Source organism: Rhyacophila brunnea, unplaced genomic scaffold, assembly GCF_057557595.1.
Source record: "Rhyacophila brunnea isolate RB1 unplaced genomic scaffold, BYU_Rbru_1.0 scaffold_14, whole genome shotgun sequence".
Classification (NCBI taxonomy): domain Eukaryota; kingdom Metazoa; phylum Arthropoda; class Insecta; order Trichoptera; family Rhyacophilidae; genus Rhyacophila; species Rhyacophila brunnea.
This window is the reverse complement of record NW_028232796.1, coordinates 37,100,344-37,127,518: the sequence shown is the minus strand read 5'-3', so window position 1 is coordinate 37,127,518 and position 27,175 is coordinate 37,100,344. Positions and strand designations below refer to the sequence as shown.

Here is a 27,175-nt window from a genome sequence, read left to right as displayed (position 1 = left end):
CTTTTCACTCTCTTAAAACTTGCATACTCTGTCAGGTCTTAAAGCATTTTCTCTTCTCTCACGTGTTATGGTGTCCAATCCTGGTATTTTGGAAAACCTTAATTTGTAAGGACCCGTCCCTACGTGAAATATGAGTTCGTATATATGTACGTATCTAATGTAAAATGCGGCGATAGTTTGCAAATAGTACTGTTCCAATTAGATTAACCCTAACCTAACCTAACCTAGTAAAGACATCTCCACGTGTTGTAGCATACGTACAAATATACTCACGGTGAAATGTTCAACGAAGAACTCGTCATTTGATTAAATGTTACACGAACTCATGTTTCACGTACTGCGGCGCACGAATAAGTGTCCTGTGGTGAACTGTTTGCATACAAATTTCCGGATACGCCAGTGGCGAAGGGTGCCTATTGAAGGAATGTAGGCTGTGCTATATAATAGACCGAACACGCGCTAAAAAAATCTACGGCCTCATTAGTTGAGGTTCTTATCCAATAACAAGTTTTCATTCCAAGTTCCAGTAAGTTACAACTAAAACAAACTAAACTAAAAATACAAAATCTTGAAGTGATCCGTGACGTCGGTTAGTAATAATTAATTAATTAATTAATTAATACCTACTTTGATTTAAAATACAAACGTCAATCGCCAATAGTCGCTCAATTTGAAAAGCGCTCCATTAGTTAAAGTTTGTCGTAATTAAGTATGACTCCTTTAGCATAGTGGTCTATGTGCGTGGGCGCGATACTCGATAGATGCAGGTTCGATTCCTACTTCCGGGTGTCTTACTTTTTTCAAAAAGATTTTTTTATTGGTTATAATATATTTTATTAGAAGTTTTTTTCAAAATTAAGTATATTCAGTAATTAGAATGTTACATTCTTAAATATTGTGAATTATTCGTTGAATAAAATATTTAATTTATTTAATTATTAATTAATTAATAATATTTTTCTGAGGTGTTTCCAAATTATGTATGTCCAATAAAGAATGTTATATTCACGAATTTTATGAATCTTTCGTTGAATAAAAAAAATATGTATTATTAATAACTGTCAAAATGTGCCATCGACTCGTCTCGATATCGAAGTCGAAACGATTGAAACCTTTGGTGTAATGTGGCCCTTAGATTATTTGTTTCTTGGTGTTGTTTTTTTCGGGAGTTTCCCACTCCCCCGGTTGAGTTACGCGACGGCGAGAGTCCACCCCTCTCAGGTGGGTGGCGGCGGCGCGGCAGGGGGGTAGAAGAAGTCGCAAAAACAACATGTCGGTGCACGTGTCACTTCACTAACAGGGGTGTAGCTAGGAATTAATGTGGCGCCCATAAAATTTGAGCGAGCGGCGAATAGTTTCAGAGAAGCTCTTTTTACCAAATGTTGCCTAGTAATATAATATGTATGTATTTTATTACTTAGATATTTCGCTACTGCCATCGATCAATAGTCAACTCATCAAGGTGTTGTATTGTATTAAGTAAGTATATGATTATGTTAGATTATCTTTCCTACAACATATATTGCTTGAATAATGACGTACGTTGGTAGAAGGCCAGTCTCTAAAGCCATGGGTGTGGTTTCCATTCCAGGTCCATAAAAAAAGACATATTGATAAATTGTACATAATTCACAAAAAATACGCGTTATTCGTGGAACATTTTAAGGTCACCTACTTGCTAACCTACTTTTGAACCATTAAAAATTTTATAGTACCTATATAATATGATATGGTTTAGGTAGTTCTGATTTACTTACATACCTATTTTCTTCTAACTTTCCTTTGTATTCCGAAGGTTTTTATTACGTGTTTTATTTAGAGATAAATTTTATCTCAATGCTATACGGCCATCTATTTCTGATACAATAACTCACGGTAAGCCGTGATACGACGAACCGCATCCGTATAATTTTCCGGACACACTTTTACTATCTTAGTCTTAATAATGATGTCTCTTTCTGTACAGTCCAACCATCGCAGTTTCGATCTTCTGATTCTCCTTTTCTCTTGTGGTTTCTTTAAGAGGAACCTTTTTGTTGCGTATCTTCCATCCTTGAGACATGGCCTGATCAATGGAATCGCCTCACTTTTACGGGTGGATCGTCGTACAACACGTACAGGTCGTAGTTTTACCTCCCTCGATATGTGCCATCTTCCTGCAAAAACCCTTCTTAGTATTTTCGTTTCAATGATGTCCAGTTCCATCTAATAAATTTTGAAAAAGCCCGATATTCCGATTCATATATTTAAATTTAAATAAATTGATTTTGGTTTTCCTATTCCTCCTCCTCGTCAAATAAAGTTTGTTCATATAACCTCCACTCTGTTCACACAAATTGTTAAGCTCCGCTTGGGAACAATCATGAATTTACTTTACTTTCACTAATAAATATTAATAACTTTTCTTGAATTTAAAAATATCACAGGGAAATTAACAGAATTAGAAAATATTTGTGTAATAATTAATTTCATTCAACGTTTTTTGTTCATTCGCATATTTATTTTTCATTTAAACAATGCATCTAATATTTTTGGTTAAATGCAAAATTCCTCACATTTCCTTGAAAACAAAACTATTAAAATCTAATTCAATTTTGGCGTACAGGCTTTTTTTGTCAAATCCGAAAACCAGCGTGACTGTCTATGACCTATGTAATAAAGTTACATAAATTATAAATGTTCAATGGTAAAAATAATCACAAAATATATGGATACCAATTTTAGTATTATGTGTTTTTTAAAAATAAGTAATAATTAATATAGGTACCTATCACTATTTTCAATTCATGCTGGTCGATACATGTTTTTGTAGAGACTGAATGAGAATGACGAAATTATTGGTGGAGGTTTTTTATGAAGACGCCATCGAAATAATGTCATGTTTAAGTTTTATTATCTTGAAAAACAAATCAACGAGAGTAAATGTAGGTTGAAGTCTAGTGCGTAAAGCGTTGGCCTTTATTCCAGGGCTCCGGGTTCCATTTCCGGTGAGGTCACAAAATATTTATCTGATTTTCTCAAAGTCTGGGTGTTTGTGATTCTTCTTCTTCGACCATATCCGTCCCTTAATTGGAGCATATGGACACCACGCGGCGCCTCCAAGAATTCAGTCTTCTCGCCAGTCTTTTTGCTTCGTTCCAGGTCAAACCAGCGTCCCGTAGCTCCGCCGTATACACTCTATAGATAGTATTTAGCGGCCTTCCAGGACGCCGGAATCCGATCGGCTTGAAGAACAGGCAAGCCAGGTTGAGGTTCTCTTCTGGCATCCGCAGCACGTGGCCGAGCCAGGTCCAACGTCGCGTGTTTGTAATTGCTTCACTTATATTACTTACTAGACTACTGTCATTGGGTCTCATGCCCCGTTTTCATATATTTACTATATAGGATATGCCTTTATCTAAATTCATATATTATATTTTCTGATAGTTCGTAAAGTATTCGGAGCCATTCGTTAGGGTTTGCCCAAATCGAAGGTGGGCAATGTACGGTTTTCGTTTTTAAGAACGTCTCCATCAACGCAGCAAAGAAATCAAACATCATTGCCTGTTTAAAAAAAGTATATAGTTTTTTTATGAATCTAAATATTATGAATACCATTTAAATAGATTATTTATAATATAAGCCGGATAAAGGGTTGTCTTATCTGATTAGGTACCGATGTTACAAATTGGCAAATAATAATATATTATTATATTCACACACGTGTCTCGAAAAAGACGGGTAAACCAAGCTTTTGTCATTCCTTTGCATTAGCGAAATGCTTTTGCGAGCTTTAAAGGTTTTTGCATAATTAATCCACGCGCTGGTTCCCGCTCCATCCCTGCAGCCCTCACCTAGCAGAGGTGCCCAACTGGCGGTTGAGGGAATTAATTAAATCGTTGGGATGCGCAATAACAAATTAATTTGTACGAGAGAGCGAAATATTATTTTCCGTTGAATTGTTATGAAGTTTCTGACGGGCTGTACCGACGTCGAGATTGTTCTGTTGCAGAGACTCGAGAGAATTGAATAGGTATTACAAAACGAATATTATCGACTGAGGAGTCTTGATGGTAATTGAATTTAAATTTTACTGTTATTCTATATGGATCAGTTTTAATAAGCCGGGTTACGCATTTCGCCTTATATTATAAAGTTTTATCAGTAATTCTCAAGAACGCTATTAGACTCAAGAGGGCGCTGAAAAGTAGGGTAGTTGTAGGGGTCACTGGAAAAAGACGGGCTCACTAGGATTGTTATCCCTCTCATCTTTATCTGTGCGAATAATTTTAATTGACGTCTATTCATGAAAATAATAAACATAGTTTTTAATCAGTTTTCTTAAGAGCGTTCATAAGTGAAACGGCAAATAATTTTCAACACTATGTGGGACGTAATTTCGTCCGCGTTGCAATTCGGAGAGCGATAGTCGACTTGGGAGCACGTCAATTTGTTTTGTGATGGCGTCGGAGGAATATATACTTTAATCGTGTAAAGATGACTAAAAAATGTTCCGCATGTACCTGAAAAAGAAAACATGTCAATGAATATATCATAAGTATTGATAAAATAACAATAAACATAACATTAAATGGACGCATGTTGGATTTTTATGATAAATTATATTTCGTTCGGCTCGCGTCATTTGCACAATCCACGCATCGCCTAGTCACGATCTTTTTGGACCATGCCTCAGGTGAGGTGCCTTAAGTATACTTAAGTCATTTTATGTGTTTTTAAGTAGTCACGCATTCCGGACCCAATTGGCCACTCAGACTTGATTTTTAACCGAGGCCCATTTTGAGGTATTTTAAAGATTGAATGGAATGATCCGTGACGTCGGTCAGTAATTAAATAATACATTCTTTGATTTAAAATACAAAAGCCGATCGCCATTAATCGCTCAATTTGGAAAGCGCTTCAGTGAGTATTAAAAGCCTTTAGTTAAAATTTGTCGCATTTAAGTATGACTCATATAGCATTGTGGTCAATGTGCGTGGGCGCGAAACCCGAGAGACGCTGGTTTCTATAATATAGAAACCAGTCTATAAACAACCAATAAAAATATTATTTTGGTAGGAGTGTTTTCAATATTATGTATATTCAATAAGAAGAATGTTACATTCTTAAATCTTGTGAACTATTCGTTGAATAAAAAAAATAGTTTTATTAAATTATTAGCAAGTTCGAGTAAGTTACAACAAAAAATCTTGGAGTGATGCGTCACGTCGGTTAGTAATCAGAGTAATTAATACTTACATACTTTGATTTAAAATACAAAAGTCTATCGCCAATAGTAACTCAATTTGGAAAGCGCTTCAGAGAGTAGATATTTTGTTGAGCCATTAGTTAAAATTTGTCGCAATTAGATAGGATGCGTGGGCGCGAAACTCGAGAGACGCAGGTTCGACCTGCCGGGTGTCGTATTTTTTTCAAAAAATATTTTTTCTATTGGTTATATATTTTCTCAGAAGTGTTTTCAAAATATAATATTTAGTAATACAAGGAAATGGCAGTCGAGTTAATAATATACAAGAAGTATAATAAGGAACAGCGAAGTTCCTAGACAAAATGCCGCCCCATTTTTTTATACAATATCTTTTATCATCCTTTCATGACTCCAATATCTAAGAAATGTGTTTGTTGTATGGATACAGAATTACATAATATGGAAATTTCCACTAAATCTAATTTTATTTAAATGCCATCTCTGCTTCAATTAGACAATATTGCGAGTTCACGGCTTCAGATGCATTTAAAAATACACATGCTTACTTTCAATACTCGCGAGTGATCGGTAAGAATATCTTTGGATACATTTTAAATTAGGTAAGTATGCACCTACCTATAACTCAAATATAATTCGCAAATCTGCACGTATCGTTGCTGATCATCAAGGATATGACGTCCAAAGACAGGGGAAATAAACTAGACATCGCGAACCCAACAAAAAAGCTACAGTCCTGTTAAACCTTTTATATTAATTAATACATTAATTTGTTTCCAACCAGTGCGCTGATTTTGTAATGGGAAGATATTTCCGTTTTTACTAAGTTTAGGTAGCTACATAAATACCTAACGATTCTCCTCGATTTGCCGCCCTTCGAATAACTGCCGCCCCCAAGCGACACTCTACCTCCACGGGACGGCACTGATAAGGAAAATGCTGTTGATAGCCTTTGATCCCGTTAGAATTACGATTATTACTTTATTAAGATAAGTTTTTCTCCGTCTGATCCAAGATAATAATAAATTTGATGCTAATCCCTACTCTCTCATTTCAAATCGATTCACGTCAAAGGCGACGTTGCCAGATAAACATGACAAACGGCTAATCGGATAGATTAGTCCGCGAATTATTATCAAAATTAATCCGCCAAATATGATGATCTGCTATATTTGCAAAGACGCAATTATTATTTATCAGGCACACAAGAGAAAGAGATTTTTCGGGTCCGTACTCCCCTCCAGTGGGTCTGTTTTATACACACGGCGGTTATCGACAACAGTTTACTATATTAAATTTATGTATTGAGGTATTATAAAAGGGCCACCCACATTGAGGTGCATATCACGGTGCTTGTCGCCTGCTGTTACGGGTTACCGCTACAGTAAAAAAGTGTGTACTGTCGTTGTGCTTGGTGTTAGAAATGTTATCAGACTGATGCTCCCATCCCGTAGCACATTTTGAACCTTTAAACGAACATTATCAGTTGGCAAAATCTGCCGTAATCATCAAAACAAGAATGAGCGCACTTCACGTTGAATTGCACTGCATCGGCACCTGCATGATTCACTGAACGACAATTGAACGTTTTTATCATATTTCACATGCCAACACTGTTCGTCTGTCACGTCAAACTGTCAAACTGACATTCTTTTTTGATTTTAGCAGTTGGCACCATGTATTTTCTATGATAATGTTGTCTATCATATAAATGGTCTGCAGCATAGACTGCAGGTTGTATTCTATTATCTATGAATGTCACGCCGTACGTATACGTAGAAACTGTTAAAATTAATTAAAAATAGCATGAATAATTAATAACAATTCTAATTACTAATACATTATAGTAGGCACTCTTCATCAGTGTCAATATTCAGTGAATTTACGAAATGGTGCACGTCCAAAATATTCTGCAAAATAACGAAACCATAGACATTTTTATCGCAGTTCACGTGATAGTCCGCGACATGCACCTCAATGTGGTACCCGCTTAAGTGTTAACACTAAGTTAGCCGTCTAAGCTGTCAAAACTATCTATCTACCAGTTTGTTTGAGCTATGATTTATAATGAATTGCATGAGCCCAAAATATACTCACATAAAGAAATGGAAAGGCAGTATCGAGACATACCTAGTCAATGAAAATTTTAAATTGTGTGTTTTCATGTCCCTAAACATTATCAATGTCACATTTTTAAAAACTTACAAGTATCATCCACAAAATAACGCTAAGCTTATGGTAAACATTTAAATTAAATTAATGTGATCGTGAGTTGAAATTATCTAATAAACATCATGCTCAATCATCACACGGCAAAATTGTAGCTGCAACTTTTGACTTCCAAAAGAATGCCTCGGAAAATTGAGTTAGTATGAACGTAAATTATCAGTTTTCAAAGTTATTGAAACCGCTAAACAAGTGCATACTTGCCACATATGGCACGAAGCTGAAGGCAAACGGGGTACAAATGAGGGCTCAAGTTTTAATCATATTTACGTCTTGAGGTATTATAATTGTTACAATAAGTTAGCAGTCTAAGCTGTCAAAACTATCTCGCCCTTGCTGTAAAAGTTAACACATCCAATGGGTCTATTCTATACTTATCGAACACTAAATTGATAAATAGTATCAAACTTAGGGTAGGTTTGTATCAAAATATTAGCACTTATTGTAACAATTACACGAAGCCGGTTTTTATTGTTGCAATAAGTGCGATATTTTAACAGCAGCAAGATAGGTGCTGTTAAAATATAGCACTTATTGCAACAATAAAAACCGGCTTCGTGTAATTGTTACAATAAGTGCTAATATTTTGATACAAACCTACCCTAAGTTTGATAATATTTTTCACTTTATCACTTTAGCGGTCGATAAGCATAGAATAGACCCACAAGACCTGTTAAAACATAGCACTTTTTGATAGTTTAGACCAGTGGTGGCCAAACTGTGGCGCATTGCATCTTTGCGTCTATTTATTCTTTTGAAGGGGTTTGGGTCGAAATAGTAATAATTCGTAATAAAGTCTCTCTTGTAAAATTTGCGCTATTCAAGATAAGTATTAAGATTGCGCAATTGTTACTGTTTGTATTTTTTTTTCGGGATTTCGGCCTTCGGGATTCCGGCCATTCGGGATTTCGGCAATTCGGGATTTCAGCGTTCGGGATTTTAGCATTCGGGATTTCGGTATTCGGGATTTCGTCCGGCACCCCTTTTGAAGTAGGCGCCATAACTGAATCCACCTTCATATTTTCAACACCTAAGTGCTGATTAAAAGCAAAACAAGGTCGCAAATAACTGATTCAAATTTGACGAATTCTCTGCTACTCTCAGTAACAAATTTAACACCAAACATTGAAGACTAGCGAAATCCAAACGCTCAAAAGCTCCCAGTGCTCCATCCCGCTCAGAGCTATCTTTCTCTCTCTCTCTCTCTCTCTCTCATTACATCCAACAACTGTGATCCTTGAGTTATCTTCAACAAACGAAACTCTCCGGCAGCTTAGCATCATCAGCGGAGTCCACGACAGCGATCACTCTCTCGTCCAAGAGCTCATTTCTGACTATTATAGATTGGTGATCCAATAAACGTGTGTTTTCTTAACTGGCATAAATTAATTAATTTAATTGCGTGATTGAGTTATTTCTTTTCCTCCCCGAAGCGAAGCAGATCCTACCCCTATCCCTATTTTCCAACCCAACCGTGAACGTAAGAAGGTAGAAAAGGTGCTTGAGTTGTATGGCGCATCTGAACTCGTCTGTGAAAAAAATTGGCGCATGGTATGCAAAAGGGTGGCCACCCCTGGTTTAGACGGTTAACTTATTGTAGCAATTAACTGCCCCAATACATAAATATGATAAACTACTGACGAAAGCCGCCGATAGCAGCCTTGTGTATCGAGTAGACCTACAGGAAAGAAAAAATACAAATTATTTAAATAAATGAAATATTTAATCTTCTTTTTCTTGGTCAGGTTTCCATAACTGAGAATCGTGACCCGGATGATTTGGCTATCTAACACAACGAACACTAACGATTCTAATAATTATAGGGTATCCCGGTGAATGGATATTCACTGGATCCATAAACGTGTATTTTTAAACTGCTGTCAACATGTTTGGCTTAATTATTTACCGTTCTAATATTAAAAAGCCAATTTTAGTCATAAAGTAATACATAATCGATTTTTTGTGTATGTGCTTTACTACCTTCCAAAATAAAATCTCTGTTCATTCATAATCCGATTACAGCCCACTCGCTTACATCATAATTGATTTCTTAGAAAATTTTCCATATGTTGCTTTGATTACATACTTAATCGTACGAGCGCAGCCTTTTTAAATAGGCTGAAAGATCAATGGAGCGTGAAATATTTCTTTTTTGTTTACGCATTATTTATTTTTCAATACAAATTAATTTGGTGCTATTGGTAAAGTATATTATGAGTTTCCTAGAGTTATAACTCACATATTCCAAAAATCGAGGTTTGAGATAATCGCAAAACACCACCAGAGCACATTTTTTAGTAATTAGAAGAAAAGTATTGAACTCCCTTAAATATTAATGAATAATAATAATATAATACTCATAAGGCTGCAAATATACAGTACACTATGGGATATAGAGCTCCCTGATTGGTTAAAAAGGCCTTGATGATAGAACTCACATTATTCATTGAAAAATGTTATGTTATGAGACCAACAGTCAACTTTGTCATCGGTTTTCACATGGGTTAAACTTTAAAGTGTCCTTTGATAGCCAAATATTTTTCTTTGTATATAACGTCACTGTTCTGGCAGAAGACACTAATTCGAAAATTAGTACCAGTTAAGAGTTAGTACCAAAATGTTCCTTATTTCAAACTTTACCGTCTGGAAACCTTATTAATAAATAAACAGTCTTTATTTTAAAGTCGTCCTTTTTACGATTATTTAATAAACTCACATGATAGACCATTATTTCAAACTTTTTAACAACGTCAAAGTCAAATCACTCAAAACTAGTATTCTCCAGTTAGTGTGTTCTGCCAGAACAGAGACGATAATCACTTGCTATATTTAACTCCAATGACAAAATTGCAAAATGTGAGTTATGCTTATGACTCTAGGCGACTCTTATGTACTGACAAAATATTTCACTTGCGAATGTTCCTTCTATGTATCTATTAGACTGTCAAAGATCTTTGACTAAAATGTTTGAATAAATGTTTTATATAATTTTTTTAAGGGCATTATTTTATAAAACATGATATGGCACATTGTTACACTGCGTAAAGTATTTTAGAAAAAGTTATGTTTAGTATTAAATTTATGTTTCCTGTCTTACATATAGTATTATATATTTTTTGTATTTTACAATCAAAAAATTTGTTGGTTAATTTTTTGCCATCTTTGTTTATTTAGAAAAAAATAGTATTTTGACATTATAGAGATTGGCCAATGCGCCAAAATATAATAACCAATATAACAATAAAGTAGAAGAGAGAGTATGTTCTTATATAAATATTAAAGTAAAATGATAAAAATAATTACAAATTATATTTGACACATTCACGAATATTATATAGTTCAAAATACATATTATGTAGCTGTCATTAGATTCCTGTGCCCCAGATCTCAATTATAATACAATTTATTAAATATTAATATTTTCACGTAGCATCAGTTAGTATAATAATGATTTGGTAATATTATAAGATAGCGAATCCGCAATCTGTTGCATAATCATTTCAACATATTATTTCATTGTGCGCTGATCAATAAATAGCGGGTCATAATAATTGATTGAACGTGTCACTCGACTATAAGTTCCCCTTTATGAGGAATTGGAAAAGTCTCAACAATAATTAGTCGCAATAACATTTTTAAGCAACCCTTTTTGCTGTCATTAAAAAACATGTATATTTGTAGGGTGAATACACTACCATCCAGCATGACTTAGTAGGAAACCATTAATTTATAACTACAATGTATCTTGCAACATAATATTGTTAAAATTGCAAAATAAACGATTTATGTGAGTCAATCAAATTTCAACAGAAAGCTAATTTAGGAAAATAATATAATAATTCAATTAATCAATAATATCGCAAATTAAGAAATAATGCTATGTAAGTTTACCATGATATGCACAAAAGTTGTTTGTATGAAAATCAATCTTGCGCAATTATTAAAACTGCATAATTGTCCAAATTAAAATCAATTGTTTATAATATACGAAACGAATAATGCATTGCACAATAAACCTCATAAGCATGATTATCAAAAATATTCAAGTAGTTGATAGCAGCATTTTTTATTGTATCGAATCAGTATAAAAAACTCAGTAGAAGAAAGCAACATCGCCATTCAGTTATCAAAGATTTAATCGTAAGGTTATATTTGCGCTTCGCCCGGTCGAACTCGTAATCCATCGGAACGCATTCCCGTGATTTCACACATCTAAATTATATCTGTAAACTTACCTGTAATAATTAAATTGATATTTATTTGGATGGAGATAATAAAACCAGAGCTCATTTCATCCACGCACCAAATTCTGAGTTACTCATTCGGGAGTCAAACCAACCTACCCTCCGGTTCCCTATTCCATCTCACTTCTATATATTTACCATAGTCACAGTATTACCTACCTTATACTATTTCATTATATATGCATATTGAATTACAGTTGTGTCACAATCTATTATGGTTATTCAGCTTATTTCAATTAATATTTTGACACAATACGAATTTATCGAAACAATAATTATATAATATTACGCAAATCACCTGTTTGATTCATGGCTTTGAGCTTTTTAAGGACGACACCAGGTGGCGGTGGCATTTCCGAAGTGGTTTTTTACTACCCCAACCGAACTGAGAAGCCATCCTTAATTTATTCGAGATAGTTATATACAGTAGTGTTTCCATCTAAGGGAGTGTGGTTTAGGAAACATTGATGCTCTAAAAGCTCTAGTCATAATTATAACATTAATATCTTTAATTAAAAGCGTTTAGATTAAGAAGGAATATACATTACTTAGAAAGAAATTCAAACATTTTATTTAGCAAGTCAAAATGAATGTTAGTATAGTAATTATATAAAATGTGATATTATTAATGTCGGTAAATTGGGGCAACCATCTGAGACAGGCGGCTCTCGTGGTGCAGTTGGTAAGGCGCTCGCCTTCCACCCAAGAGTTCCTGGGTTCGATTCCCGGTCATGACAAAAACATTTGTGTTTTTCTCAAAGCCTGGGTGTTTGTGATTGTTCAAAATTACTAACAACCACCTTGTACGAAAAAGCAAGGACATGGTTATTAATAATTCTAAAAAAAAAAAAAAAAACCATCTGAGACATCCAATGATGAGACAACATGGACGACACAAACGACTCAAACGGTCCTAATAATTATTGAACATACATACTTTTAAAAACACTCATGAGAAAATATAGCCAATAGAGAAAATCTTTTTTTAAAAAACTTAGACACCTGGCAGGAATTGAATCTGCGTCTCTTGGGTATCGCGCCCTGTGCATTACCACTATGTTACGACTGCCATGCTTAACCCAATGATTACGGGCCCTTTTCATTAATTTTGAAATTAACGTGTTAATTTGCATTTGAAAAGCAATTAGCAAAAACACAATTTTGTGCGGCCCGTAAACATTGGGTTTTAATAGCGACTAATTTTAACTATTGGCCTTTTAATACCTGCTCATAAGCGCCCTCCAAAATAAGTTACGGTAGGCAATCGGTTTTTGTATTCTAAATTTAAGTATTTATTAGTTTAATTACTAACCGACGTCATGTTTTTCGATATATTTTCTCATGAGTGTTTTCAAAATTAAGTATGTTTATTAATTAGAATGGTACATTCTTAAAATCTTGTGAATTATTCGTTGAATAAAAGAAATAGTTAATTAGTCCTAATAATTAATTAAGTATGTTTGGCCACGCGAATTCAATAACCACTTGTGGATGCGGCCGCTCGCAATAACTCGTAGCTGACGACCTGTACATTATAGATGCAGGCCACGAGTTAATCGATAGACTCAAAAATCTGGGCATGGGAAATCTAGGTACCCAAAAAATGCTAGGGTTTACTGTTGAAATGACGAGAAGTTATATGTAGAAGGCGGGGTAGGTGCACTTGTTATATTCTTTACATTTGTGGAGTCTCGTATCCCCTTTGCACCTTCCTGAACTTGGCGGTAGAAGGTTGCGTGGCTTTCAAAGTCGGTGTCACCAATGTGGGGTTCGATTTGAGTTACCACTGTGAGAGACGTTGACGTGTCGTGAATCATGGTGTCGAGGATGATAATGAAGAAGTCGAAGATGAATGCAGGAGCGAGTTTTATTTGCGGCGTAACGGTCGGTACAATAGTTATGTTACAATTACTTCTTATGATAATGTTCCGAGGTCCGAATCTCGGTACAAAGAGATGTTGTGCGGGACGATACGGATATTGAGATACGGACAAGGTACTTAGATTCGAGTGATATTTCCAATGAATTATTATTCGCTATTTATATACTAAAAATAATATTCTTTATATTGAAATAATCAAGTCATCTATCTGGTGTTTGCGTCATTGGATGACTGACTAAGTGAAAAATGGATATGCGGATATTTATTATTGCGGTCAGCTCCTTGCCGAGTTTGCTATAATTTGATACTATGGAAAATAGATATTTAATTTTTTATTCTATATCTCTATACATTCTTTGTCTATTTAGTGGAAGCCAGCGGCAAACAATTTTTAAAAATAGCCGATATACTGGATTATTTGTTAGCTTAGATTATGTTATTGTTCTTGAATTCTTGATTTTTTCCGGTCGGTTATGAAAATTGCCGCTGTTCCCGCCTGGCTTACACGTTCGCGGACACGACGTCTATAAACGTCGTATTCTGTAATATGTGATATGACAGGACATCCATTGACTTCCTCTACTGTGGAATGGAATGCGACACGATGTTTATAGAAGTCGTATGTTAGATTAAAACAATATGTTCCCTACCTACTTGTGACACAGTGCGAATATATTTCCATTAGATAATGTCGTATCCTAAGATTTCATTCCTACATTTATGTATCTATAGGGATAAACAACTCAATCCGTGTCAGCATGTTGATTAAATATTTTACCGCATGGTGGCGCTTTTCGCAAGTGGAGTGTAATTTTAAGGATGATGTGGATTCCGTATCTAAGGGTGGGGGCGATTTAACAGAATGCCAGACACTGACCTTTATGATGATTATGATGACTCCATGGTCTGTTTGCACTGTCACTCGCGCGGTATTGTTTGTTTGGGTTACCCGGTGCGCGGCACTTGACGGTACACTGTTTATGGATGATATATGAGGTGGATGAATGATGAAGAGTTGTATGATTGATGCGGATAGGTTGTGGAATGATGGACGCGACGTTCACTTAAACTGTAACAGGCTAGTGCAACGAAGGTCGTACAGATATGTCTTGAGTTAACTTTTGAGTCACGCTATAGGTAGGAAGTGACGGTGAAGTATAACAACTTGCCCGCGTCCGCATGCTGGATGTCGTTTGAGCTAACTGAATGTCCTTCGCAATTATGGTCGATTCCTGATCCGTAATTACTAATAGTCTGGTCTTGTGACAATAATAAATAACGGAAACGGAATAACTGGGGGGACTATTGACGAATGCGACCACAATAATTTGGCTCAAGCACCGCAATTACAAATTTTCTAATAATATCCATTTCCTGTAGTGTCCAATTATTGTAACCTCAGTAAATAACTTGCTGCAGTTATTATTTCCGCGATATCCATTTTTTCACATAGTCAGCTATATCCGATGACGCAAACTCCATATATTAGCTGACTTAATTATAATAATTATTTCCTAAATATTCTTTTCAAGACATTATTTTGATTATGAGTACGTCAAAATATAGCGGATCATAATTCATTAGACATGTCACTCGAATATAGGTTCCCGGTATGTTAGTATCTCAGTCTCTGTATCGCTCCGCACAACATCTCATTCTACCGAGATTAGGACGTCGGAACCGTATCATAAGTATTGTAACATAGCTACTGTATGTAACATATTATTGTACCAAATATCTACGGAGCAAATAAAACTCGCTCCTCCATTCATCGGAGCGACCACCAAAAAACGACTTCTTCATCCATCACACGATGACCCCCATATACCTAAATCGAATAGTTATAAAACATTCTTAAATACAATAATATTAATACTATCTATCGAAGGTACTTGATTGAATTTCAATTTAAATACTAATGGATCTAATGTTTGCCTTTGGTGAGTGTTCACAGCGCCTGAAGAAGCCCGGGTTGCAAAAGACGACGAAAATGGAATAGTACAAAACTTAAATCCATTATAACTTAATAATACAATAATTTCTTGTGTCATATCACTAACATAAATATTAGCTAACACGTGTCTACAAATGTTTAAACAACTAATTTTTCTTAATATACCCCTCCATATAATTTTTACGTGTGCACGCCTACTCAAATAATAAGTTATGTGTGAATCTACATAATATAATATCAAATTTCCTACGTTTGTGAAATAATAAATACGACACACTTATGTTGTCAAACATTATTATTGTTTCGAAAACAATACAATTATTCTAAAAATAGAAGAAACCCGTATAAACATGAGATATTATTCCTGTCTCGTAATATAAATTTCTATTTTCAGAGCAACAATGTCATGGAATATAGACGTCTTTTCAATTTGACTAAGTAGACAGGAGTCGTATATATACAATAATACGAGTGACAACAGCCTACTTTTATCATTTGGCGCCAATCTTTTATAGTTGTTTTTTCTTTCGCGGAGCTTTCATATGTTTAAAAAGTTTTCGCCGGATGCGGAAATGCACTCAAATGATTTTTTCAATTAACTAAAAGCTCAAAGACAATCCATCAGTGTACATGTCATTACATTACCTTATATTTAAAGTTGTTAAGTTGACATAAAGCCTTATCAGTAATTATTTTAATTAAAATGAACACGGAAATATTTATTAAAACAAATTGAATAAATAACACTATAATAATACTTAAAGCTATTCGAGGAATTATAAAGAATGTAGTTGTTATCTGTTCAACTACCCCCGTTATTATTTTATATTCAGTCGGTTGCTTTTGTATGTGACATGTGATATTGTATGGGCAGTGTTGAAGGAAAACACGAGTTGGTATTTGTATCGTTTATAATTTATATGGCACAAACACATTAGTGGTTATTACACTGCATATAGGATGAAGTTATATTAAACTATGTTTTGAGTGTAAATGTTTAACATGACTCTTTTAAGTTGATGATTTGGAAAAGGGCTGAGCGCCCTTGAAACCTCTACATATATTCAAGGTCTCTAGACAACTGTCATTTCCTACTCGCCATTGTCTATGCCCTAAACATGAGCATAGACAATAACGTGTAGTTGTAGAGTTGGGTAAAACTTCTATAGAATATTCTATAACGTAAGTTTAGTTTTTTTTTAATTATTAGCAAGTGCAAGTACGTTAAAACAAAAATTTGGAGAGATCCTTACACTGGATAGTAATCAAGGCAATAATTAATACTTTGATTAAAAATACAAAATACACCGACTGCCAAATAATATTTAAATTTAGAAAGCACTTTAGTGAGAATTTTAAAAACTCTTATTTATTTATTTATTTAATTGAAAAAGACACGTTGAGTACATAACAAATTATTAATTCAGGACGTTCACAACATGACATTTAGAATAAAAATTACAAGTTATTAGTTCAGAAAATCAGAAAAAAACAAGGTTCAGGAAAAAAAAAGCAAAAATAGTTTTATACAAAAGAAATAAAATAAAAAAAACAATAATTATTCAAAAAATACAAATTAAACAATAAAATAGAATTTAAAAAACAGAATATATAATGGATCGCCAAAAATATCCACATCTCTAGGGAGTGCATTGACCAGCCGCACAGCCCTCGCTATAGGTACCTGGTGAGCCTGACACGAGGAAACAGCTTTCACCCAAAATAGGTCATGGCTGCGATCATGCATGTAATTGACGGGTGCGTAAATTTTTTAATTTTCTATAATATCGGGATTGAAAATGATACCACGTGAGAGCAGGGGAAAATGCTTTAAGAGCAGAAGTGACCTACGAGCTTCAAGAGAATGAAAGACGAGCATGCCTTGAAGAAAGTTAGTCGGAAAAGACTCGTTTGAGAAGGTGTCAAAAGGAAAATAATAAATGACGAAGAATTTTTTTCTGAACACGCTCTAGAACAAGCTTATAGGAAACCTCACAAGGACTCCAGATGATGGAGCCATACTCACTTCATTGCAATTAGATAGAACACACAGCGATAATACCACTGGGTGTCGTAATTTTTTTCAAAAAGATTTCTTCTAGTTGTTATACTTAATTATATTTCTCACATGTATTCAAATTATGTAGGTATAATCATTAATCATGATAATTTATAAAATTCATTTGGTATTCACCACTTATTATGTACATTTTTTTATGATACATACTTTTTTCGAGACACAAGAATCTCAGACTGAATAATTGACGTCAGTACTAGACAGTATTCTTTCGCAATTTACAAAATCATCGCCAATGTCCGTTAAAAAGAATACATTCATGAAATAGAAGGATTATTTTTCGTTGTAAAAATATTAATATCTTGTCAATTTGTAATGATTAACAACCCCTTTTCAAGCGTTACCCTCATCGAGACAGTTGTATGTAAATAATTACTTACTCTGAAATATTTCAAGGTGGTACATATTTGAGATAATAGAGAAACACTTTTGATTAGAAAATGGAGATCATTAGGCGACTCTAGATTAATCACTCAGGTATGTAAGGGTAGTAGTGAAGAGGGCGTAATCACCGGGAAAGGGGGGCGGTTTCTTAGCGAGAAAAAACTCAATGACGTAGGGTTTTGTTTTTTTATTTTAGCAGTCTTATATTTATACCATTAATTTCAGCTGGATTTTAAGTACTTTCTACCTGTTACTTAAATGTCGTCAACTCTATGGGGAAAATTTTAATATAGATTTTTTTCACTATAAGAGAAGTAATCTTCAAATACTTACTTTTCTCTGGCCTTGACAGTTTTTTTTTATATTAAGTGACGCACAGAGATCACCATAATAATATCAAACTACTTGACTTCCCAGTTCTTTGCCTCAGTAATTTCACCAGATAACTCCGTCAGATAGATTGGTGCATGGTTGTAAATAATCGGTCCCGTGCGGCTCCGTTCGGGACGAAATGTGAGCAATTAAATATTCATTATGTCGAAATACAGCGCTGTGGAAGGCGGTCATGCATAATCCACAGCTGTACAGACACGGCGGATGGAGGAGAGTGTATTGATCTTATACAATCACACATGCTCATGCGGCAGGATGGAGAATTGCAGGATGCTAATCACATCCTCTGGGAATGTCTCTACACTTGGAAATGATAAGCTATTCCAGTATTTCCATCCGCAAGTTGGGCCGATTAACAATTATTATTGTAACGTTGTTTATATGAAACTAGTCCTATGGCGAAAGGCACTAATTCAAACAGCCATTCAAAAGCAGTATCTAGTAAATTTTTTCATTAGACACTCCTAGTACCTACAATAATTTAGAAGATAGATTCTCGATTGTTAAACCTCGTTTCAGTGACGATTAATAGATGCAGGCTATTATGATTTGACATAAATAGTGCACACTAAACTTTGTCAGTCATACTTATTTGTTTTCATTAATCTATGAATACAATTTGCTGATTAGTTTTTAAAAATCAATTAATTTAGGTTAGAACTAGATGTGATCCATCAAAACGTGCCCACTTTTGCAGTCATACTTATTTGTCTTTGTTGAATTAAGAATACCGTGTCCGGAAACTTATACGTATGCAGTTCGCCGTATCACACTTCACCGTGAAATATTATATCGGAAATATATTATGGCCGTATATTAAAGACCGTTAATTCAATTCAATTTATTTATTTTTACATATTGTGGACATTACAAATTATAAGTTTAAGACGTTCACAACATGACATAAAAAAAGAGATAGATAATATGTTATTAAACAAATATGTACATACAAACATATTAATTATATAGGTACATGGAAATACACCGGATGAGTTAAGCAGACCCTATTTTAAAAATTTATAAAATAACGTCCACCTATACTCATCCTCACGTAGGTGGAATATATCAACACCCGAAGCAATTTCGTTGAACATAGTTATCGCCCTCCCAATTGGCATTACCAGTGGCAGGTTGGTTCTGCACCTTGGGAGAATAAACAACTGATGTTCTCTATTTCTAAGATAGTTATCAGGGACACACAGGTCAACACTGCCCAGAATGGCAGAGTTCTCATTTATACCTCGTATAAGTCAAAAAAAATACATAGCTAAATAAAGATTTCTTCTAAATTGCAAACTGCAGTATGTAAGCATGCCTAAGAGAAAGTCAGTTGGATAAAGCCACGGATAGTATCCGTACAACCTCAAATAAAGGAGTCTCAAGAATTTCTTCTGAACCCTCTCCACCATAAGGCCATACTTCAACTGATGCGGTGCCCAAACAATAGACCCACTCTCAAGTCTGCTTCGAACTTTGATACTTCGTCTGACACCTCTTTGGGTCGTATAGCTTTGACATAAAATTCATGTCTAAATAAAACACAGTTAAGTTCTTGTCGGTTTACACTTTACAGGAAGCCAGCAGTAAACACATTTTGAAAATAGGGGATATACTGGATAATTTGTTAGGTTAGGTTAGGTTTTCATTTTTGAATTCATGAATTTTGCCAAAATCAGCTATGAAAATTGAATTAATGTTCATATTGAATCTAATAAAATTGGCGACCATATTATAGTATACCGTCATATCTTTCCGATAAGAAAGCTCACGGCGAACTGTGCCACGGTGATTTTTTACGTACAATTTACATGTAACCAAGAATACATATTAAGGTGTTTTTAAAATTGATTAAGCCCTGCCTAATCCAAACCATAATAGATCAAAAATATTTTATAGATAGAAGATTATTTTTTGACTATTATCTATTATGGTTTGGTTTACGGAGGGCTTAATTAAATTTTAAGTACAACCCAATACCATATGAAATTTATAGTCTTAGTTTGATGAAAACAAATACGTATGGCTGACAAAGTTTAGTGTAGACTATTTATGTCGGATCTTAACAGCCTACCTCCATCATTTGCCACTGCCATGTTATAATATACCGATAAGAATGCGGAACCATATAGAAAATTATGGAAAAAGACTATAATGTAGTCATTAAACTGTACCTACTTATAATACCATGGATATTATATTTGAATTAAGAACAACACGATAATGCCAACCGTAAACTTTGACTAATGCAAATGATAAAATGGATGAATTTAGCGTAATGAGATTTAAATTTTAAATCCCTGCTTAGATGAATTAGGGAAATATACAAAATCAGAAATATATTATATTTAATACTGCGCAAGACGTGTGCCTATTTAGACGAGATGGAGTGACATGAAATCTATACACTCAACTCGCTGAATACTCTGGTATAATCTGGGTTAGATCCCTAGCAGTGTTGCCATCACGTGGATTTTAGAATTTAAATATACAAAAAGATATTTTTAATTTTGGCTTCCTACGATTCATAGAGTTAATATGATGCGTTGTATAATAAAATTCAAATTCTACTAGCTAGACGTAAATTAAAAAATGTTGCTTCTACTAAACTTTTATTTCGGTTTTGATTTTATCTATATAAGATATACTTCTTTTGGCGCGTTTGGGAAATCAGATCAGAGCGTATTTTTGGCGTTTGACATGTTACACATAATTTATTTTTTCACACAAAAAAAAACGCACTTGATTGGATTCTAACCACCGATTGTTCGGTTATCAGCCGAACACTCTACCATTACGCCATAGTATGATACTCTAATCTTGACGATCGTACAATATAATATAATAGTTTAGAATTGTTCCGTTGCCTAGGCAGCGAATTTATAATTGTCGGCCATTTGCAATTCCTTACATAAACAAACTCTTAAACGTCATAGTGGCAGTTGTTACTTTAAAAATAAAAACAACGATAAATAATTATAATATAATTTAGTAATATAAATTAAAGCGTATAGAAATAAATCAAGGGCATTCCAATAAGCTGTCCTTTTCTTGAGTGTATAATTTAACAAGATAATTAAGAGCTAGTCGAAGAATCTAGGTTATCGCAAGTTTTGTTTTTGTTTTGTTATGCCAAAAAAGTATAACTTTCAACGCGCGTACATAAGTACACACATAGATTTTTTTTTAAATTCTATATGATTCGAGTTATTTATGTTGATAGTTTGAAATGAAAATTCTGCCATTCTTTGTAGTTATTGACCTGTGTGTCCCTGATAACTATACATTAGAAATCGGGAGCTTCGGTTGTTTGTTCTCCCAATGTGCAGTACTAACCTGTCATTGATAATACCAATTGGGAGGGCAATAAGTCTGCTCAACCGAATCGTTTCAGGTGTTGACATATTCCACCTAGTGAGGATGAGTCAATTAATTACCAGTGCGTGGGTGCGTGAATACCGAATATTTATAACAGAAAGTAAAGTAAATACGAAAATTATACATTAAGCTTAGTACTTATAAGTACACTATTTAAAGAATTTATAAAACAACGTCCACCTATACTAAACTTATCCTCACATAGGTGGAATATATCAACATCTGAAGCGATTTGGTTGAACAGAGTTATTGCCCTCCCAATTATTGACATCACCAATGGCAGATTCGTTCTGCTCCTTGGGAGAAAAAACAACTAATGCTCCCAATTTCTAAGATAGTTATCAGGGACACACAAGTCAGTTCTACCAAGAATGGCAGAGTTCTAATTTACACCACGTATAAGTCGAAAAAAATAGATGGCCAAATATTGATATCTTCTAGCATTTAAACTACAGTATGTAGGCATTACTAAACCAGTTGAATAAAACCACGGATAGTATCCATATTATATCCTCAAATAAGGAGTCTCAAAAATATTTTTGAACTCGCTCCACCATAAGGTCATATTTCAACTAATGCGGGGCCCAAACAATCGATCCACTCTATAGCCGGCTTCTAACTAAGGAATTATAAAGAATTTTTAATACAGTAACATATGTTTATACTGTTATATATTATGATACACCGAATGTGTGATTTGCGTATTACATGAAATCGGCAAATTTTTTACTAATTCATGAAAAATGCAAGCATGTTGCCTTATTAATGAATTAGGCAAATTATCTGCCGAGTGCGTGAATTTGGCAGGGTATGGAATTATTAAACTGTCAACATGACAGTATAAAAAGTAAATTTAATACGGATGGTTTTATTAGTTATAATTGGACATAATATATTATTATTATTATTATAAGGTTAGGTTAGGTTAGGTTTTGTAATTCTGAATTCAACTGAATGTCCATTTTGAGGCTAGCTAACAACTGTCAACAAACTATCAAATCATACTATCACAAACAAACAGTCGACCATTGTCTGATATTCAAACACGAATCAAATCGCGAAAGTACCTTTTATTAAAATGTTTCCGTTATCATATTATAGTTCTAGATTTTCTTAGGAATAGTAAATAGATATGAACGTCATTGTAGTTATTGATTGGTATATTTTTATATAATCAATGACATTTTACACATTTGGTTAGTTTGATTAGTTGCAAAAAACACCACCGCATCTAATTTGCCCAATGCATGAACTAGGCAGAAAAATTACTGCTGAATTCACACACTCGGCAGATATTTTGCCCAATTCATGAATAAAGCAACGAACGGGCCTGCATTTTTCATGTAATACGCAATTTTACACATTCGGCGTAACATATTATACACCATAAACAATATTATAAAACAATACTTCTGGCAACACCGTGTCTAAAACTCTATCAGTCTATTATATATAATGATTAGTCACGTGGAATCCTTTGATCCTGGCAGACCCACAGTACACTGAACATTGCTCTTAATTTAATCTTGTATAAGACTTGTCTCGTAAGACAACACTAACTTCATTAGGCACTGGACTCGCCTGTTTTGATACGACATCATAATAATTACGTATCACGTTTCTGTATGTAATATGGTTATAAGCAACGTGATATTGCATAAAACTAATTACAAGAAACACCTGACTTTTTGGTTAAAATAATAGTTTGATAAATACAATGAACTAAATTATACAATATTGAGTTGACAACTTACAGTTTAGATTTTTGGCGGGCTGTATAGTAGCGTTTTACAAATATATTGTTCGAGGTTAAATTAAATATGTATTTTTATACGCTTATGTCGATAGATTTTCACCACAGAGCATCATTGGAAAAGGTGAAATGAAGTAAGTCCATTCTACCATCCCCACGTTTGGTGCCCTGGTTTGTAGAGTCTCCTTTAAAGAGAAAATGAGCTTAAGCTGATACTGACGCTAAAAACAGGTCACACAATGGGTATAAGATTTGTTGTCCTCATGGGAAGAAGCGATTCGCATCTCTGAAATGAATGTGATGTTTTGGAGGACATTGTACACATAGCAGTACAATACCCTAAATATGAACGACACAGAGTGCAGCTGTACAACTGAACTGAACTCAGCGAATTGGGGATATCTTTAAGAATGTCGACAATTTTAGAGGTGCCCTGGAGGTGAGTAAGACGAAAGAGCTTGGGAGAATTGTAAAGTTTGGAGTGAGGGCCTGATCAGGGGATTCTCTTCTAGATGAGTAGAGGCTATATGACAGCGAGACGTAGTCGAAGCCTCGGTAAAATCATAAAAAATATGCTTGAATACATCCACTTGAGTTATGAAGTTGTCAAGTATCGACACACAATAATCAAAAATTTCATCGCAGGCGACTTTTTTTTTACTATTAGAACAAATTTTGTGAAAAAGCAAAAGTACAATTTATGAAGACGCTATAATATGACTCTATAGTTCTGTCATGTTAATAGTATATGAATATATTATAATACATGTTTAATTTCTCTTGTACCTTATTTTCCTGTTTCATTAATATCATGCTAAATTACTTCTGGATGAAAAAAATATTTATTTAAGTACAATAATTAATAAATAAATGATTCTTAAATTCTAAATTTAACCTGTTTAAGGCATTCATAGGTGATTAGTTACCTTGCCTTGTTTTATTAAAGACACTTCTAAACCAGCTGACTGTTGCAGATTTATTTGTGGCGGGGAAAACCATTAATAAATTTTCTCGACAAAATGAAAATTCGGTTAACTTTTCCGGGAAACACAACTGCACGACGTTTATAATGGTCCCAAGTAAGTGCTTGTTTTTAATCCGTTTAAATTGCTGTCATTAACCGTACTTCATTAACTGGTATTTGTAATTTAATTATACCCAAGTAATAATATAAATGCTTTATTGTAATTTATTCTTTTTTTTAATGACACTCTTATGGAAGTCTGCTATCCGAAACTATTCATTGGAAATTAATTCGTACATATCATGGAGATTCCCAACTCAAAAGTCACGGTGCTTGCAAATAATTACTATTGGTGGCGCTTTTAGCAAGTGGACTGTAATTTTAGAGATGTGGATTCCGGATCTATGATGGCTCCATGATCTGGTTGCACTGTCACTCGCACGGTATTATTTGTTTGGGTTACCCGGACGGTACACTGTTTATGGATGATATGTGAGATTGATGAATGATGATGATTGGTGATATGAATGATGAGAGTCGGTATCACATCTTGGCAGGTATTCAGAAGTATTGCTTGTACGACGGTCACACTATATCAAGCTGACCTGGCCGTGGCCCACGAACAACTTCTGAATCAGTCTGTTTAACGCAATGCGGCAACACACACTCATTTGTTAGCTTGAGCTGACTATGCGCAACGGCTGTCTTGAAGTCACTGAATATTGTTCGCAGTTACATCCTTCTTATGACCCGTAATTGCTAATTGTCTGGTATTGTGACAATAATACTGGGATTTGAGGGAGGGGGGAAGTAAGGATTACGGCCACCATAATTTGGCGCAACCAACTATATATTTTTGGGTCCGCGTTGTAGAGGAACAAGAACTACTTTGGGGGTGACAGATGTTGATGATAAAAAAACCGGAAGGAAATTGCTGTGATGAATTGCGGAGAGAATTTATTTCACTGAATGAATAATTACAAAGATACAAAATACAGGTGCGAAGCTAACAGTGGCATATACTATGCAGTGAGATATGCTCAAACCGGGAAGTTATGATCGAGTGTCACTCGGTGAGATCGGTTCAGTCCAAGGCACGATGATAGAGTGTACTTTTACTGAGATACTGAGAGTATCTTTCCATCAATTGTCGTTCGTTATTTATTGAAATGAATATTTAATAATAGTGTCAAGTTACTGTTGATGTAGGTCACTATTGGGTAACCTGCTGCCATTGCACTGCTGTCACTTTGAGGCGCTTAGCTGACAAAGCCTAAGATAGTCGAGTGCCATCGACGTATGTTACGCCTGTAGAATTTGCTGACCATAGCTGAGATGATGTGCCATACTTATATAACTCGATCAGCTTTCTTCTGAAGATAAGAAATATGTGACCGTCACATATTTCTTAGTCTTTTCTAATTCATTTCAGTATAACATTAATTTTAATTACCTTATCAACTCAATTGATTTATTGCAACAGATTTTAGATAATAAACTGGCTAATACCTACTATATTTTTGTCTTTTCATAATGTGGCCAAAGTACTGTAGTTTTCTAGTTTTGGTGATACAAATAACTACGTTTCCATTCTTGTTGACGTAAACATTAGTAATCCGAGAGCCAAGAAGATTTGACGATACGACTATACAGTAACACAAAGCTTCAATATTGATATTTCCTTGTTCAGCATCCAACAGAAAAGATTCAAGACAGTATAATAACAAAACATAATAATGTGATCTCGTGTCTTCATTTTGAGGTCTCTATTAATAAGAATCCGTCTCATTTTGAGAGTCTACAATTTACTTTGAGAATATTGCTCATTAGAAAGAAAACACACCCTAAATATTTAAAAACGACAACCCTAAAACAGTATGAAAAGATCCGGAAAGTGAGTCAGCTACATAAAAATCAGTCCGCTGCGCGTCGTTCTTCGTAACTTATCCTGTCAGAAAATAATATTTAAACATTAATAAATTAATTTGTGTTGTATGTTTAATAATATTACTGTAAACATATTCGTAAAATACATATGAGAGAGAAAACTTTCCTGCATATAAATTAATATACTTAACTGTGATTTGTGAGCTTTTTGTAAAAAAAATTAACTCCTAGTTTTTTCGTCCATTTAAAAGTGACATTAAGATAAAAGATAACAGTATAAAAATATTATATTATGTATTAAGCCTAGTGAAGTAAATGTAAAATAAATAAAAATCTAATAGAGTTCATGTAAAACCCTTAACACAGTCACTGGTGACTAGTTAATTACCACAACTCGGTCAGTGCTCAAGACACGCCTGGCGTGTAGCAATTAGCATGATAATTAACTGGTTAGCAGTGAATTTATATGTGTCTAATGGCCACACGCCAGGCGTCTTTTGAGCACTGACTGTGTTAATGTAAGTATACGTTCTGAGTGGCAGCGTTTGGCGCAGCGTTGAGCGTTTTGCGCAACTCAAACGTATAACCGTGTGTGAAAATGTTCGTAGACAATGTCTTTTTTTGGTTATACATTTATACGGTTATGAGTTTGAGTTGCGCAGAACGCTCAACGCTGCGCTGAACGCTGACACTGAGGCCGCACGCTAAAAGAAATCCAAAAACTACGAGTAGCGCAAGGTGACATGTAAAAGTGCATGTAGGGCAATAGGCGATTTCTCGGCGAGTCAGTAGACAGCAACTGGATAAATAAAATCATACAATGGTACTAT

General features: G+C 34.5%; 1 protein-coding gene across 1 annotated transcript in view; it reads left to right on the top strand.

Annotated features, from left to right (window-relative positions):
- The window catches only part of mAChR-A (muscarinic Acetylcholine Receptor, A-type), a 456,442-nt gene that overhangs the window by 392,786 nt on the left and 36,481 nt on the right, over positions 1 to 27,175 (top strand). The gene's annotated exons all lie outside the window — the stretch shown is intronic.